This window comes from Lissotriton helveticus, chromosome 3_1 (assembly GCF_964261635.1).
Source record: "Lissotriton helveticus chromosome 3_1, aLisHel1.1, whole genome shotgun sequence".
Taxonomy (NCBI): Eukaryota; Metazoa; Chordata; class Amphibia; order Caudata; family Salamandridae; genus Lissotriton; species Lissotriton helveticus.
In genome coordinates, this window is record NC_136061.1 from 82879426 (window position 1) to 82897715 (window position 18290).

General features: G+C 46.2%; 1 protein-coding gene across 4 annotated transcripts in view; it reads left to right on the forward strand.

Moving 5' to 3' along the window:
- The window catches only part of LOC144824416 (uncharacterized), a 552506-nt gene extending 546372 nt beyond the window's left edge, over window positions 1-6134 (forward strand). For all 4 annotated transcript variants that reach the window (XR_013608938.1, XR_013608939.1, XR_013608937.1 and 1 more), the window contains one exon: window positions 5418-6134. The gene's annotated coding sequence lies outside the window, so the exon portion shown is untranslated. The remainder of the gene's footprint in view (window positions 1-5417) is intronic.
- Window positions 6135-18290: the final 12156 nt, after the last annotated feature.

Consider the following 18290-nt stretch of genomic DNA (forward strand, 5'->3'; position numbering starts at 1 on the left):
TTTGTAAGCGTGAATGAGGATCTAGAACTGGCATCTTTTCTGGAAGGGGAGCCAATGGAGGTCTCTCAGGTGGGGGGCGATGTGTGTTCGTTTGGGGAGGTCCAGGATGAGTCTGGCTGCAGAGTTCTGTATGGTCTGGAGTCTTCGGAGGAGCTGGGTGGAGATGGCGGCATAGAGGGCGCGGCCGTAGTCGAGGCGGTTGGTGATGGGGGCTTGGGTGATGTTCTTTCAGGTGTTTGTTGGAATCCATCTGAAGATTCTGCGGAGCATGCAATGCGGGTGGAAGCAGGAGGAGGTGATAGGTAGTTTTTAGATAATTGTCAGACCGAGATCTACCAAAGCCAAATTAGGCAGAAAAACTTTAGAAGCCTAGTACCAACTTATGATAAAGAATATGGGACTGAATTAGATTTTGGAGGGCAAAGGTAAGTCCATCGGTATGGCGGAGAACTTTACACCCGCCTTATCGAGGGTTCTCCGCCTGCCAAATTTACAGTATCCACCACCCCAGTGGTCAGCCCTTAACATTACCAGGAACTGCCGTGCCGAAGTCAAAATTACGGTGCTGTCCGTCAAACTTTGAACATGTTTTAGTTTTTCCGGTTTTACTGCCGTTAAGTTTTAGGCAGTTAGACCTCATCCACTGGTTTAGCTGTGGCATGTTAGAACGATCTGCTGTTTCTTTGACATTGCTTGAAACTGAAATCGCATATGATACCATTGAGAAGCTGTGTCATCTGATGATTGAGGCTCATAGAGACACGTAGAGATTAAAGAGCATAGGACTCAGGGACGAACCCTGTGCACCCCGCAGGGGAGTTTAAATTGCTTGGACGCGAATACTCCAGACTCTACTGATTGAACCCCGTTGGAGAGAAGTGAAGTCAGCAACTTAAGGGCTGAGCCTCTAATTCCCAGATCAGATAGCCTGTTGGCTATTATTTCATGGCTCACTGTGTCCAAGGCCGCCAATAGATCTAAGAAGATCAGGGTGTCCTTACCCCCAGCGTGTAGTATAACTCTTAATTCTTCTGCATCCATGACCAGGGCTGTCTCAGTGCTGTGCCCCTCTCGGAACCCGTATTGTGCTGAATCTAGAAGGTCCATGGCAGAGATAATTGCCGTAAGCTGTGTATTTAATGTTTTTCTAGTTCCTTCGCCAGGAAGGGTATTCTGGCGATAGGCCTGCAGCTGCTGGATCAAGATTGGTTTTGTTTAGGAGCGGAAGCATCAGGGAAAATACCTGAATAAATTATCTCCTTATATAACATGATTAGTTATTCACTGAGAACCTCAGGTACCAGGTGCAGTATTTTAGGAGGACATGGGTCAGAAGGAGCCCCTGATTTGGATGTTTTGACCATCTGGATTATCTTTTCTATGGAAGGAGGGGGAGGAAAGGACGTAAGCAGATGGGGTGGGAAAGGAGCTATGACTGCTAGGCGATTCCCAGGTGTTGTTTCATCACAGTCAGTAAAGGATTTATACACAGTCTATACTTTGGTTTTAAAAAACTGAGCCAGTCCGTTACAGAATTTGCTTTCCATCCTTGGTGGCTCAGGAAGTTTAGTTAGGCTTTTACCCGTAGCAAAGAGCTCTTTGCTAGAGCTTTTTTGCATGTAGGATTTTTGTTGAAAAGTATTTACTTTTTTCTTCTATTATCAGTTCCTTGTAAACCGTCAGTGACTGTGCGTATTCGTAGGGTCGTAATTTGCTCTCCACTGCCTCTCTATCCTTCTATAGACTTGTTTCTGAGTTCTTAATTTCTCGGAGAACCATGGTTCTTTACATTTAGGACGCATGAACACCATGTTGAAGACTGCACAGTTTGTGACAGGTCAGTGTGACATTGGAAGCAAGGTGGACATTACGGTACTAGGGGCCGATTGTGTCCTATGAAAAACCAACATCCAATTTTGTGAGATTAGCACCTAAAAAAGATGGCTGTTACTCAGGGAGATGAAACTGAACAGAAAGAAGGAGGTGTTGATGATGTCGTTGTTGTCATGAAATCAGCCTTGTTCGCTCGTAGAGTGTACTCATTCAGACAGCAACACAAGTTTGGCACAAAAAATAGGAGGTCCCCCAAAGCATCTAAGCAGCGCAACACCATAGAGGTCATTTGAGGTGGGTGCATAGTGCTACCAAATTCATCAGTCGGTTCATATATATAATGCTAGGCAAAATGTCAGTGGTTGACCTCCTTCCTTTTTCTTCAATGTAAGGACAGGGGTTGCTGGAATTTGTGAAAATTCTTTGTCCAAAATGGAAGGTTCCAAGTCAGACGTCAACTGCAGCTGTACCATGGCTTCAGCATCAAGTGCTGGAATTGGTTGCGGATGTAATGAAAGAGAGTCCTGCGTAGTTCATCTCACTTCAGAAATGTAGACTGGTTGTCAAGCTACTTATTATTAGATGTGTAACAGTACTGACAGGGTTCCATTCAAGGGGGGAGGGTTGACAAATGCTAGCCACAGAGTCACCTTTGCAGATGCTGTTCGATGCATTCATTGACAAGCAGCAGTTGCACTGTTCTCCATGGTCAATGATGGGGAATGCAAACAAAACTGCCCGCACCCTAAAACAACTCAATATGAAGGTCTTAAAAATGGCTTCAACCCAGAGGTCTAGACATTGGACGTGTTGCCATTGACCACAGCAGTAATATTGTCAAAGCAATAGCAGATGGAGGATATGTCAGAGAGTTATGCTCACTGCATCAACCAATGCGCAGTACATTCTCATAAAAGTAGCCATCCACAACATACTGGTCACTGGTCACAGTATTTGCACATATTTCATCCATTTCTTCTAATCCAAGAAACAATTAAGGGTCATTCAGAATGCCAGTACAGTCCCCATTAAGGCCCTCATGTATGAGGTCCCTACGTCCACTTTCTACATCTTGCAACACCTGTTAAAATGATTATGTGCTACAAAAGGGAGTGAATGCACTTGCGAAAGTCATGAAAACAAAGGTTGACAAAAGGGGGCTAATAGAGGGCCTGATCCAAATGCTGGGGCCTTTTGACATTTTCACATGGTAAGTCAGCACAGGGGATTTCACCATGAGCCAAGCCATCCTAATGTTCCACTTCCTACAGGCTGATTTGCATTTGGTTGAAGAATCATACACCAATGTCAGTAAAGAAGCAGCTGCTTTAGTCAATCGCGTAATCCTTCATTTGGGTAGAAATCTCAGGCTACAAAAAGAGATCAAGTCACATGAAGACTACATCTGTGCCACAATACTAGATCCATGGTACAAACAAAGGCTAGTTACTTTTTGTTTTCAGCATTCAGGGATGTAAATAAAGTACACGTGCTAGAAACATATAAACCGCAAATGTCAACAACTGTGGCAGGAGAGAAGATGTTACAAGACTACTTGGATGACCAAACAGAATTCTACATGGATTCATTGTCATTGCTCTACTGAAAAGGCCAGAAATCAGCAGACTGGCAATAAAATATCCGGCATTTCCTGTAGGCACTGTACACATATAGCAGCAGCTGTAATTACCAAGGTCATAAGAGCCAGTCTCTCACCTTGAAACGTGGAGAGATTGACGACCAATTATTTCATCCCCGAAAATGATCAGGCTCAGAAGACACAATGGTGGATGAAGGTGATTTCTTGGGCATCTCCAGCTTGGCAAGTAACATTGTCAATAAATATGAACTCTACATTTTGGGAAAAAAATACAAACAAATACCCTAGTAACAGAAAAGAAATGGCCGTGGTAAAAAAAATGAGAAACATGTTTATATGTTCATATTTGGTGTGCCAAAGAAAGAAAATAAAACTACATGGACCAGTGCAGTCAAGTAGTTAAATCCTAGGGTCAACCACAGACTTTGCAATACACAACGGTTTCTAAGTCTGCTATGAACGCTTCCGTTTGCAGAAACAAATTATGTCTCCCATGCCTTGGAAAAAAAAGAGATGCATGGAGAGATATCACACTGTTTTGGAAAATAATGGCAACATTTATGAATGTAGCAAATGGGATGGAAGGGGCTTAGGCAAAATTGGTGTTTTAGTGTTTAGGTGATCATTCTGCGAGCACGCGTCTACCTGTCTCACGGAGTGTTACTTGATTGGCCGTTCCTTGATTACACATCAGCATCTCCTGGTTCTTCTGAGACATCTCAGTTTAACTTTGATTTTTAAGAATCAATGTATTTGCGTCTGCTTGTTTAACAGGTAGGTCTCTTTTAAATGAAAAGAATTAGTACGAAGGACATTATAGAGAATGGGGTAGCCCTTAAAGTCAAGACGGACCTGGGCGCAATGCGGGAATGAAAACAATGGTCTGTGACCAACAATTTGGAAATTGTTTGCGAACTTGCGTTGTATATCCCATTACAACATGGTTAATCAATAACCTACAACAGAATTTCTGCATGCACAATAACACTATTTATGCATCCATATGAATTTACTAGACCACACATCAAAACAAGCCATAAACCTATTTTTTGTACTTAATACGATTTGTTTTTAGAGCAAATGTGGCATATTTTTGACAATAAACATAAGTTGCGCGCAAGAGAAGAGGGAGAAGGAATAGGAAAGTGGTGGAGTTGGGTAGTGAAAGGGTGAATCACAGAGTAAAAAGTATTCAATTAGTTATTTACAAATGCTGGTAATGGAGAACAGTTCCTTCAAGCTTGTCCATCAATGATTTACATGTAATTCTGTAAATTTCAATGTGCATTCAATGCAATATACAAGGAAGGGACAATAGAACGATGTAGGTACAGGTCTTGATCAATTAGGGAGCGTCGACGTTTCGACTATGCAATCAGGAATTCAAGCCTTAGATGCGAGTTTTCATCAGGACTGTATAATGCAACCTGTGATGAAAATGATGTGTTAGATGGAGTGCTTATGTGTGTTGTCCAGGTCAATTTAAGTTGTGCTCTATCTACTGACCTAAAACTGGAGCCAAGCTTGGCTCGCCAGTTGAGATTCAAAAGCGTCCCATGGCCCAAAGTCGCCGGGGTATCAATCAGCTGGTGTGCTACTGTTGCATCACCACATATTATTCTAAAGCTGGAGATCTCCTTCCTGGACCCATCTCTATCTTCTTCCATGGGACAATATTCCAAGAGGCATACCCCCTATATACAGGCAAGAGGTGATTTATTTAGAATATTGATGAATAGTGGCAAGATTGGCAAATTCTAAATGATTACTGGGACGGACATAGCATGCAAAGTTAAGGTTGGTTTCTTGAATGTTTGAGTGAGCGATCATTTAGGATACATTGAACGAATTATCCGAGAGTGTTATTGAAACGATCTTTACTTAATGGTACTTGTGTCAATATATTTGCCTCAATCTAACACGTTGTGCATCCTTATTACTTCAACTTTCAAATACCGTCCTTTTCTTTCTTCTCATTCAACAGGTCTGTTCTGCAAGGAAGCTCAATAATGTTTGTAAAAAAAAAAAGAATTGTAAAAAAATTTGTAGAGTGCGGACTAATCTCCTGTGAGGGTCTCTAGGTGCTGAGTAGATGTGGAAGGTCCGGAACATCAGGCCTTCCGTTTCTTGCCGAATGTTGTGAGATGGCTATTTTGATGTCCTGGGGGAGGGTGTTCCAGGTCTTTGCTGTTAGTAGGTGAATGAGTTGCATCCTGCCCTGCTTCTGCGAATGCGTGTAATGCTGCCAGAGAGAGTGAGGCAGATCGAAGGTTGCATGTTGGCTTTTGCTCTGTAATTCAGCCCTTCTTCCAAAACAGTCAATGCCAGAATGCACCTGCAACGTTTTTTAGGCAGCATCAATTTCAATTTTTATAAATAGTTTTGATATGTGATTGTCTGTCCCCCCTAGTTAAAACTGCAGCCTAGTTTACTAATTTGGGAGCATTAAGCAGGTTGCCAAAGATTATTTAAATTGTACTGGCTTAATTGTCATCTTCCTTATGAAACACATGTGCACCACGGTGTGGCTGAATGCCGAATCTGTGTTTTTCTCAAATGTTCCCCAATTCCTCATATCTATCCATATATTAATAACCTAACCCTCTTCCACCCAATTGTGAGATCTATTGTGCTGTAATCTTTTCCCACCTTCAACAGAAATCATACTTGATGTAGTGGATGTGTTGTAAGTAATGAAAACCATTACAGAAGGAAAATAAAAAAAATTGAAAAGTCGCTGTAGGAAATCTGCCTTTTCATTGTGGTCAGCACAGACTTTTTGTCATTTGTTGGACCCTATATTTTTGCTGCCTTCAGAATTCTGTGCTCTTTCTCGCTGCTAAACAGTAGTAACGTGTCTGTGCTCTCCCTGTAAACATAGTTGTACTGGCATACTTCTAATTGGTATATTTAACTTGCTCATAAGAATAGTATATGGTACATAATTTACCCATGGTATGTAATTTAAATGCTACTAGAGAGAAGCAGCACCTATTGTGCCATCCACTGTACTGGCAGTGTGAACATGGCTACAGCCCTACCACTGTAGCCTGAGTGTAACAGTGCACAACAGGCACAGTAACCTGTCAAAATAACCCCCACTGACAGGCAAAATTTTCCCTTTAAATATTATTAACTCACTCCTAACTAGCACATGTAGGCCACAATGCAAGAAGCATGGTCCTTAAAAGTAGGATATGTACACATTTAATATTAACATGTCCTTATAGTGACTAGTACTCAAAAGCTATGTTTACAGTTTAGACCTGGCCATATGCAAATTAGTCTTGACCCTGTGCCTCATGGGAACAGTCCAGCCCAAATTGCTAAGCCAGGTCCTCCCTGGACCAGAAACAAGCATCCTAGGACCGGTTTCCGGGTTTCACCCCTCTTCAGCCAGGATAGCTTGATTCCTGTGGCACAGTGAGCCCTGGACCCATGTCTGGGCATACCTGGCGCACATAGGGCGAGAAAGCAAAAGACACACAATTGATGGACGGAATGCCGAACACCTTGTTCAAAGGTCACATTGTAGGGTGTGAAAGTTCTATCTATTTATGCATGAAAAGCCAGGTTTTCAGCTTTTTTAACATTAAAATAGTGTCCACTGAGCGTATCCCGGGGGAAGCTTATTCCATGCCATTGGCCCTAGATAGGAAATGGAACGTTCCCCACTATTAGAGTGCCAAATGGTAGGAATCCTAGCCTAAAGACTCTTGGCAGACTGCAGACTTTTTGACGCGACACAGAAGCTGAGTCTTGTCTTGAGGTAGCTCACACTCGTTTGGTATAGTGACTTGTGGACCAAAACTAGTGCTTTGAACAAGATTATTTTCCAAACTAGGAGCCAGTGGAGGGTGCGTAGATGCGGGGACATATGTGTTCTTGAAGGTAAGTTCAGAAGATTGCAAGCTGCCGTATCCAGGACTACCCGAAGTTTGTTGATCAGGTATTCGGCAAGTCCTAGATAGAGGGCGTTTCCATAGTCCAGTCCGAAGGTGATCAGTGCCTGGATGACCATTTTACTTGCCGAGAATAAAAGAAACTATCAAGAACTTTTTCAGTGAGTGCAGTAATCCAAAACATGTGCCTACCACAGATTCGATTTGTGGTTGGAAGTTACAGTTATCGATTTTGACACCAAAATTCTTAGCAGTTCCCTCCTGTGGGCCGGGTGTGGAAGGCATTTTCAGGCCAAAAAGTCTGCCATGTTTCTGGGGATTATAACCGAAGTGTAGAATTTCGTTTTTGTCTGTGTGATATTTCAATTGGTGGATGGCCAATCAGTAGAATACCGCTGCAAGGCAGGCTTTAATGTATTTGCCCAAGATTTTGTTCTCCCTTGCCGCAAGATAACAGCAGCTGAGTGTCATCAGCATATGATATCACTTTTGCCCCCAGGGCTTCTGCTAGCTGGGCAGGTGGTGTTAGATACACGTCAAATAGAGTCGGTCTCAGGCCGAGCCCCAAGGAACGCCCACTGCCAGCTCACGAGACCCTAAAGAGAAGGGGCATCCAGACCTCCAGTCTTCTGTCTTCCAGAAAGGAGGCAAGCCAGTGATGCGCTAAAATTCTGCTATAGGGAAACATCCAGGTGAAAAAAGTCATTATAGAACATTCACTTCTATACATCAAGAAACAACATAAAGCATAGGTCCTTAAAAAGTATTGTGCAACTACTAAGAGGAAAAGATCATCTTTCGAGGTTTTTAATCATGTTTCAAGAAGTCTAATCTAATACCAGGGAGGCTTCATTGCTCTGAACACAAAAACACATAATAGCATCTTGAAATGCAGTCACTGTTGGCACCAATAAAACCAAGTTCATTGCAGTGGGTAAAGCTTAGGGTGCAGTCAGCTGAAGGACACATATAGGTATTCATTACAATTACAGGATAGGTACAATAGGTGAGGTATGAGAGAGCGCAAACTGACCTAAATGTATGAGTGCATCACACTTACCCGTAGTAAGCACAAATCATGAGGAGAAATGCCATGAGTGCTAGTAGTATCTGCAATTATATTCTGAATGTATAGCTAATGTAGAGATTTAAGTAGAAGTGGAACTAATACAGAAATGTGTGACACTATATGATTTTATTAGATGTGATTATTCCTGAATCCATGTCGTGTAGCTGCTAAAATGTAAGATGGCATGTGGTTAAACGCAGAATGTGGTAGGCCTCAGGGCCAGAGCTAGAAGGGAAGGGGAAGGTGTTTCTTTTCACGACATAGATTGCACTAATGTTTTGGTCATTGCATTAATGGGCCATGATGTATAGATGTGTTTACTGAATAATAGAATAAGAGTATTAACATGCTTTAATTAATGAAGAAGTTGAATGCTATAATTATTATGAGAAATGCTGTAGGCCTGAAATGTTTTAACATTGATTTACACGTACTGGTCTGGGCCGAGAAATGTTGCGAAACTTTTTGGAAGTCTATGAGAGTTGGGATCTTGGCTGCAGATGTCTGTCTGCAAGAGAAAAGGGGGGATCCAATTATAAATAATATGAATAGAGGTCTGTTCAGAAGACGGCCCAGACATGGAGGAGGGTTCCGGAATGTTTTAAGGGGTATCAGCGGGCCGGAGAAGAGTCTGAGAAGCAAGGTCAACTCCAACGTATGAGGCCCAATACAAAGCAGCATGGAAAAAGCCAGAAGCTACACCACGTGAGGGGCGTCTCACGAGGGGCGTCTCAAATGTTGTTGACTGTTTTGTATTAGGGACAGCACCCCTGGGTGGAGTTAGAGCAGATGCCTGAGGACCCTTTAGAGAGCGGATGGGTAGGCAGAGAGGGGTCATGACTGGAGAACTATAGGTTTTCACCAAGAGACTAAGAGTGAGTGACTTCCCTTGGGGGTCATTCACTGCTGACACCTTTTGTTAGGTTGAGACTTGGTTAAGTAGGGATACCATCTAGAGCAGGGTAGGGACAGCCTAACCTGTGTGTTTTTCCTCCAACTTAAATGAAGGAGAGATCTCAATATGCGTCAATGCTGATAGCTTTATTATTCTTAGAACTTGTGCTGGTAATTTCCGTTGCTCGTCTGAGGGCTTTCAGAGAGCACATGTATGTAGTTGGACCTGTGTATCTCGTGAATCTCATTCTGAGATGCCTGTATTTGCAGCTTATCCTAACCTTACAATAAACTTTTGAAAGCTAGAAGTAGTTTGTGATCTTTTGGAGCGGAGTCCTTTATTGGGTGAACTAACTTGGTAAGAGATGCACTTTCTTCCCTCAATGACAGGCAACAAAGGTTCAGTCGACCAGATCGGGGTTTAGATCAATAGTGATAAGGTATCGATCAAAATCTCGCCCTTCCAGTTGGTAGCTATAGAGGATGGTTGCCTTCTTGAGGACGGTGACCTAGGCCAGGTTAGCTTACCCCAAGGCCCTTAGAGATCGATGATCGGAAGAACCGCCCGCCGAAGAAGATCCGGATGACGTGAGACAGAAAAAGCAGCAGTATCGGTCGAGAGTGAGTATAAAGGGTCATGCGTGTTAGATTGCGGTGTTTTTGTATTGTATCTATGTTGTAATGTCTGGCGGAGTTGAATGTCTGTAGAGTGACTGTGGAACAGGTTGTGAGCGCGCGCAACCGGTGGAAATCTTAAGTTCAAGGAGAGCTTAAGTGGTTCGGGTGTATCGGACACCCAGAGTAATTGTCAACTAGTGTGAAGGGGGTCATGAGGTACCATTGATCACCCGAAAGACCGAGATAGGGGGAACGTAAGAGTGAGTGCGTGAGTAACGGACGCTGGTCGGAGGTTACTGTGTGTGTAAGCAACCTATCAGAGAGACGATAGACATTTCGTCAGTTGTGTTGACAATTACATATAGACTGTGGACGTACAGTCGAGGGAAGTGACCGCTTGGTCGGAAGTAGTCATTTTTCGGTGTATGAATGGGACGCATGCATGACCGGGAGACGAGTTGAGAAAGGAGGGGTGCTGCTGCGAAGCGGAGAAAAGTGACGTCAGGAAGTGTCGCGCTGTGATTGGCCGACCGGAGAAAGACCGCGCTGTGATAGGCCAGCTAGCAAAGACGTCAGAAAGTGTCGAGCTGGGATTGGCCGACCGGAGAAAGACCGCGCTGCGATAGGCCAAGTTAGCAAAGCCGCGCTAGGATTGGTGGATTGTCATCAGGAAGTAAACAGAGTAGCGAGGCTGGATATTGTGCGTATAATTATGAAGTGTTTTAAATGGCTGAGAGCGGCGTTTAAAAAAGAGAAGCGGGGATCGGATGAAGGGGAAGAAGCCCCGCCGGAGGGTACGCCGGCTCGTTACATGGCAGTGAATGTTGGGCTGCATACGATCCTTTGGATAACAGAGTGGAGTAAGATTACGGAAGGAAATGAGGAACTGACGTTCCCGAAGTACGGGACGTTCAGATTAGAGGTGTTACATCGATTAAAATCAGTCATGACCTCAATGAGACCCTTGCCTAGACCGACCCAGTTTGAAGCCCTTGATGCATGGATTAGGGCAGCGCATGTAAAGAATATGAACAGACGACAAGAAAGGGTGAAACGATCGGTAAGGGCAGTGCAGGATGCCAGATGGGATGCGGATGCTAAAAGATGGAGAGTGCATAACATGGAAGTCAATAAACTGTACCCAGTGTTAGAGGTGCCCGGAAATAAAAGCCCCCTAGAAGAAGATGATGAGAGCGAAACAGAGGACAGCCTGATAAACAGATTATTGACAGACAGGCCACCCCCGTATAATAGAGCAGGGGGAGAGGTCGAGCATAGTGAAAGAGAAAAGGGGGGCAATGCAGGAGAGCATGGACCGCTTCCCAGTTCAGAGTGGGATCCTGAGGCAAAGAAAGAGCTGTCCCAGCCTAGTCAGGTGCAACAGGTAGTCGGGAGGTTTGTGGTACAAAGAGCGCCGGAAACGGAGTGCGCCACATCCTACGCATTACCAGATGCACTACAGGTACCTGTTACCATAGGTCCTATAATATCGATATATGACCCAGAGAGAGCAAGAGGGGAAGAACGGGTACGGAAGGACGGAGAAAGAGCAGAGACGGCAAGGAGGAACGATACGATCAATTTCCCAAGTCAGATGCCGATACCAAGAGAGTGGAGCACCCCGGTGCACACAGCAGGGGATCCAGGAGGGGATCCTGGGGGCCCTAGATGGCCAGTGGATATGAGGGGATCTGGACGAAAATCCTTTCAAGAGCTAAATGAGTACATGAAGAAGTGGGATGAGGCAGTGGAGGCTCACAAGAGCATCATAGCTGCGGAAGCTGAAAGGGAAAGTCAGGACAGCAGAGCTCGGACTCACTGCGGGGCTGGGGAGAGCAGCCCGGAGTGGGACTGGAGAGAGAGAGATAGTAGGGGAGTCACCCATTGGGCCCGGAGTGGAGATAGAACGGACCTGGAAAACGGGGGCCCCGGGAGTGGAGGGGTGGCGCGCCCAACACTCAGTGAAGGGGAGAGGAGAACGCAAGAGTACAGAAACAGCTTTAAGTGTACCCACTGTGTGCCCGGCACCAGAGAACTGAATGGGAGTTGTGAGAGGTCGCACCATAGTCCCTGTGATGACGGACACGAGCGCAGCCCAGGGAATATGGGGAACCAGGAAGGATCGTATCGGATACTGAGCGATACTAGGCAAAGGGAGAGTAGCGACCAGAGGGAAAATAACAGAGAGGCGTACGGTGAAAGGAGAGAAGAAGGAGAGAGTGGGCAGAGCAAGAGTGGGGGTAACAGGCCCGTGTTCCATCACCTTCCAAGATCGGATGGCCGAGCATGGGACCTGGAGAGATGGGAGCAAGGGAGAGCACTCATTAACTCTCCCGAGCCCAAACGTAGAGCTCGGAGTTGGGATGGTAGGGAGACCAGTGAGCCCCCTTCGAAAGACATATTGCGAGCTGAGATAAAAGCCAAGAGACTCGATGTCGCCAGCTTAAGGTCAGACCTGGATGACATGGTAGATGGTACCCTGCCTTTAGAGAGAATGGAAATGTATGAGCAGGATGAAATACTGTATATGGCAAAGGACATCACTCGAAAGGCGAGAGCAATCCATGAGAAGTTAGTCGAATTAGCAGGCAAATATATGGTGGACCTGTCAAGAACCAAAGCATTACAGGGTAACCACAGGCTACATTACACAGATCGAGACCTAGATGAGAGGAGAACGATCGGGCTGAAAACGCACATAAGGGAACTGATCACCGGAATAAGGACATGGAGGGCACTAGATAAGTGGGAAGAGAGGTGGTCCAAGAAAGGGACCGTCAGGAGAAGCACGCTTGGTACGACACCAGGAAGGCTGCAGGGAATAGGAGCATACCCTTTGCGTGAAGTCGCAAATGGGAACTATGTGCATGTCCCTTGGAGTAGGGGAGATTTAGCTGCTTTTACCACCTCCTTCCCCAAATTGCGGGAAAACCCAGTGGAGTGGTACAAGCAAGTTGAGAGATTTGTAAAAATCTCAAAGGTCCTATGGATAGATCTGAACACGCTGTTTGACATTGTAGTACCAGGAGATCTGTGGACAGCATGCAAGGTTAGCGCTGAGTGGCCCACAACGGAGCCGGAGAGAGATGCTAAGACTAATGGGCCGTCCGAGATTGTGATGGCAAAATTCGAGAGAGTGATGACTTGGCTGAAAGAGAAAGTGCCAATGCAAGACATAGATTGGGTCAGAATAGACCGAACTAGACAGGAACCCAAAGAGACAGTCCACGAATATTACGAGAGATTGCTGAAGGCGTTTAAACAGTATAGCGGTCTGGATGTAATGGATCCAAAAGACATAGGGCAATTTGTGTCCAAGTTCGTCCTGGGACTGAGACCGGATATTAGTTTAATGATTCAGCAACACTTGATTTGTTGGCAAAATAAACCCCTAGACGAAATACTGAGATATGCCAGGTACTGCTGTGATGAGATAGACTCCAAGGCTAAGAAACTAAAAGAAAAATTGATGGTGGTACAGATGCAGGCAGCAGGGAAGGGGGGACAGCAGCAACAGCAGCAAGGAACAGGTACAGGAGGAAAGAAGCAGTACAGTCAGAACAAGGGCAATGAGGAGAGTTCCACCTTTAGACCCAGAATAGACGTAGCTGCCTTGAAGAAAACGACTAGGTGCCACCAGTGTAACGAGGTGGGACATTGGAAACGCGAGTGTCCCTACAATGTAGAGATAGGAGAACAAGAGATAGAGGAGGAAGAGGTCCAGAGCGCGCCTACAAGAGGGGTGACGCCATACCAGGGAAAGGTGCTCAAAGGGGGGGGGGGCTCCTCCCCGAGCCCAGTTCCCGCAACCTCCCCGAGTAGGGACTATGGGTAAGACTTATAGACAGATGCCCCTGTTTGTAGGAGGAGAAGAGTGCTATTATGTGGACCCATTAACCGGACAGAGAGTGGAAAGGGAAGACTGCACCCTCGGGGCAGCCTTGGAGGTGGACCAGAGGGGACCCTATGTCGAAGCAGAAGTAGCAGGGTGCCCCACGACATTTCTGGTGGACACAGGAGCCACTAGATCCACGATCAGATCAGCTGCAGTTCCAGACCTGCCCATGTCTGGAGAGACCATACAAGTGGTGGGGGTCGCAAACAGGAGAATAACCAGCCAATTGACAGAACCGGTACAGGTGAAAATAGGGAAGTACAGCGATGAGCACCAGTTTGTGGTTTGCGATTCAAGTCCTGTGTGTCTGCTAGGCAGAGACCTGTTGTGTAAATTGAATTGTACAATATACTGTACACCTCAGGGAGTGGAGGTATTGACCAATGATGATGACGCAGACTTCAAAGTTGCAAACTCAAGAATATGCGTGGAGCTGTACCCTACGTTGACAGTAGATGAGCTCCCCTGGGACTTGAGAGAGACAGTGGCACCAGAAGTATGGGACTTCACTGGGGAAGAGATTGGATTGGTCAAAGGGGTGGACCCAGTGAAAATTGTAGTGAAACCGCATGCTGAGTTCCCAAGAACACCCCAATATAAATTGACTCCAGAAACGATTGCAGGCATAAAACCCGTGATCGAGTCCATGATTAAACAGGGAATACTGAAAGAAATCGTGGGTAGTCCATGCAACTCCCCGATTATGGGTCTGCAGAAACCAAATGGGAAATTCCGGATAGTGCAGGACCTCCGAAAGATTAATAACATAGTCGTTTCGTGTTGTCCAGTGGTACCGAATCCATCAGTGATACTGTTTCAGATTCCATTCCAAGCTGAGTGGTTCACTGTGATTGATCTTTGTCAGGCTTTCTTTTCGATCCCTCTGGACGAAGAAAGCCATTTTCTTTTCGCATTTAAGCTGGAGGGTCGCGTCCTAACATGGTGTCGTATTCCTCAGGGGTATACAGAAAGCCCATCGATCTTCAACCAGCTTTTGAAGAAAAATCTTGAAAGTCTAGTGCTGCCCCAGAAGTCAGTTCTGGTCCAGTACATAGACGACCTCCTCGTGGCGTCAGAAACAGAAGAAGCTTGCAGGGAGGACTCCATTGCTTTGTTAAATCACCTAGCTGCCAATGGGCACAAGGTGTCCCCGGGAAAGTTGCAGTACTGCCTGACAGAAGTGCAGTACTTGGGACACCGAATAGAGAAAGGCAAACGAAAGGTGTCACCAGACAGGATAGAGGCGATCATGAAAATGAATGCGCCTAGGACACAGAGAGAGGTCAGGATGTTCCTAGGGATGGTGGGTTATTGCCGACAGTGGATCGCGAACTTTTCACTGAAAGCAAAGCCCTTGCAAAAACTGACGCATAAGGAGGTGAGCGATCCGGTACCATGGGACAAAGACTGTTTGATGGCATTCCTACAGCTGCGAGAGGACCTGTGTCGTGCTCCGGCATTGGGAATGCCTGATTACAATAAACCATTTTTGCTTTACTGTTGTGAGAGAGAAGGTTGCGCGTTGTCTGTGTTAGTCCAAATCCATGGGAATGCCCGTAGACCAGTTGCTTATTTCTCGGCTACTTTAGACCCAGTAGCCGCAGCGTTGCCCGGATGTCTCAAATCCGTTGCTGCAACGGGTGTCAGCATTGAGAGATGTGAAAATATCGTCATGGGGCACCCGTTAGAGGTGTGCGTGCCCCATTCTGTTGAACTGTTGATGACCAGGACCAAAACACAGCATCTGACCAACAGCAGGCTCACGCGCTATGAGCAAGTTATTCTTGCTGCAGAGAATGTGACCCTCAGGAGATGCTCTGTTTTGAACCCTGCCACCTTGATGCCACTCCCAAATGATATCGAGGATGATGATGAATGTACAGACCATGACTGCCTCGATGTGACTGAACTATGCACCAAACCCAGACCCGACATCGTAGATGAGCCACTGACCGACCCAGACGAAATTTTCTTTGTCGATGGCTCATGTGTAAGAGACGAAGTTGGGCAGTTGAGAGCAGCTTACGCTGTTTGTACAATTACTGGAGTTGTAGAAGCTGGGTGCCTGGAAGGAGTACACTCCGCTCAGGTAGCCGAGATTATTGCCTTGACACGTGCTTGCTTGGCAAGCAATCAAATTCGAGTCACCATATACACCGACAGCCAATATGGTTATGGGGTGGTTCATGATTACGGGCAGTTATGGTCTCAAAGAGGGTTCATGACCTCTTCAGGCTCTCCCATTCGCAATGGAGAGTTTGTGCGCCTGTTGTTAGAGGCGTTGCAATGTCCAGCAGGTATCGCAGTTGTAAAGTGCACCGCACATACCAGAAATGTGGACTTCGTCTCGCAAGGCAATAGATATGCCGACGAAGTCGCGCGGTATTGCGCGGAACAAGGGTACTCTTTCACAGAGGTGGAAGTGGGTGGAATAAATGTAAGGACTGAATTAGCCATGATATTGGAAACTGTTGATACTTGGGACGAACTGACAACCATGCAAGAAAATGCTCCTGATTTTGAAAAAGAAACATGGGAAAAGGCAGGATGTGTAGTGGGTGAGTCCCATTTTTGGGTCTCAGCAGATGGCAGAGCAGTGTTGCCCAATGAGATGGTGAGCCCAATGGCCAGACACATACATGGTCCCGTACACCTAGGGAGAGACGCTATGCTGAGAGTGTTTAGACAGACCTGGTACAATCCTAAGTTTAGAATAGCAGCAGAAGCAGTGTGCCAGCGTTGTGTGACCTGTCAGCAGCTGAACGTAGGGAAAAGAACACCAGTTGCACTAAGCCACATAGGAAGGTCTGGAGGTCCATTCAATCGAATGCAGATAGATTTCATTGAAATGCCGAGGTGCAACCGCCTCCGCTATGTCCTGGTGGTTGTTTGTGTATTCTCCAGATGGGTTGAGGCATACCCTACACGTAGGTGCGACACCCTCACAGTGGCCAAGTTACTGCTTAGGGAACTCATTCCGCGCTTCGGGGTGCCGGCCTCTTTGGAATCAGATAGGGGAACGCATTTCAACAGCGAGCTTGTGAAGATGATTTGTGCGGCTCTGAACATAGATCAGAAATTGCATTGCAGTTACCGACCAGAAGCCTCAGGAATTGTGGAGCAGATCAATGGCACGATCAAAGCCAGAATTGCAAAAGTGTGTTCCTCAACGACCCTGAGTTGGCCTGACGCCCTGCCATTGGTCCTCATGAGCCTTCGTAGTACCCCAGACAGAAGAACGGGGTTGTCACCACATGAGGTGTTAATGGGGAGAGCAATGAGGCTGCCATCTGTCCCAACTACTGCACTGTTAAATATCACAGATGATATGATCCTGGACTATTGTAAGGGGCTGTCTGACGCCATTCATTCTGTGTCCCTTCAGGTGCAGGCTGCCGAGGTTCCATCGTGCCAGGGCCCGTGCCATGACCTGTATCCTGGGGACTGGGTCCTGGTGAAAAAACATGTGAGAAGAAGCTGCCTGGATGTTCGTTGGCGTGGGCCCTTCCAGATCATCCTGATCGCGAACACGGCTGTGAAGGTGGGAGGCCTGCCCAATTGGATCCACGCGTCACATACGCGAAGGGTTCCAGCACCTCTGGAAGAAACAGCTCCTCTCTCGGATAGACGTCCAGCAGAGGACCGAGAAGCCATAGAGGGGGCTAGCCAAGCTGTAGAGGTGCCAGCGGAAGCAGGGAACGAGTCTGACCAAGCTGAGGACGGTCAGTACAACAGCGAAACAGACGACGCTACAGAAGGAGAAAGTAGCTGGGAGTACGAGTCAGACACTGACAAGTCTGACAGAGAGCGAGAACAGACAAGAAGGAGAAGGAGTAGAAGGGCACGTGGAGAAGCTAATTGGCCGCAAAGAAGGAGCTCTAGCCTGAGGTCAACTCCAGAGATAACCCTTCCTCCGATATCAGAAGACTCAGACCCGGAAGAAGGTGCTCAGGGCGCTGAAGCACCGGACCGAAGAAGGTCAAGAAGAGTGCGTGTGCCTAGCAGAAGATACTCCACCCCTGAGTGGACATATCTGGCGACAAATGTCTTTGAAACAGGAGACAGGGAGGATCCGAGCGGTGGTGGTGTCCAGTTCTGAGCCCATCGTCACCGTGGAAATACGACTGTTGGTACCCGGAGTCGAACAAGAAGGGTCACTAACATTCATGCTCCCCAGACCTCCCCGCCTCAGCAAGTTAAAACACATGTTTCTCTCAGAATTGCAATTCCCCGACTTTGGTACAACGATAACAGCCCATGAAGAGCACAATCTTCGTTTGGAAATACTGAACTTTGCTATCGAAGCTGCAGGCACAAACCTGATAGTAGATGCTTAAAGGACTTTGTAAATAAAGCGAGCAGAAAAAAGAAGATTACCTAGCGCCCAGGAAGCAGAGAATATTAGGGACCTTCCCTTGAGTTGATGGAGAAGGGCTAGGGTTGTCTTTATTGAACTGTTAAAGAACCTTTGCGAAGAAG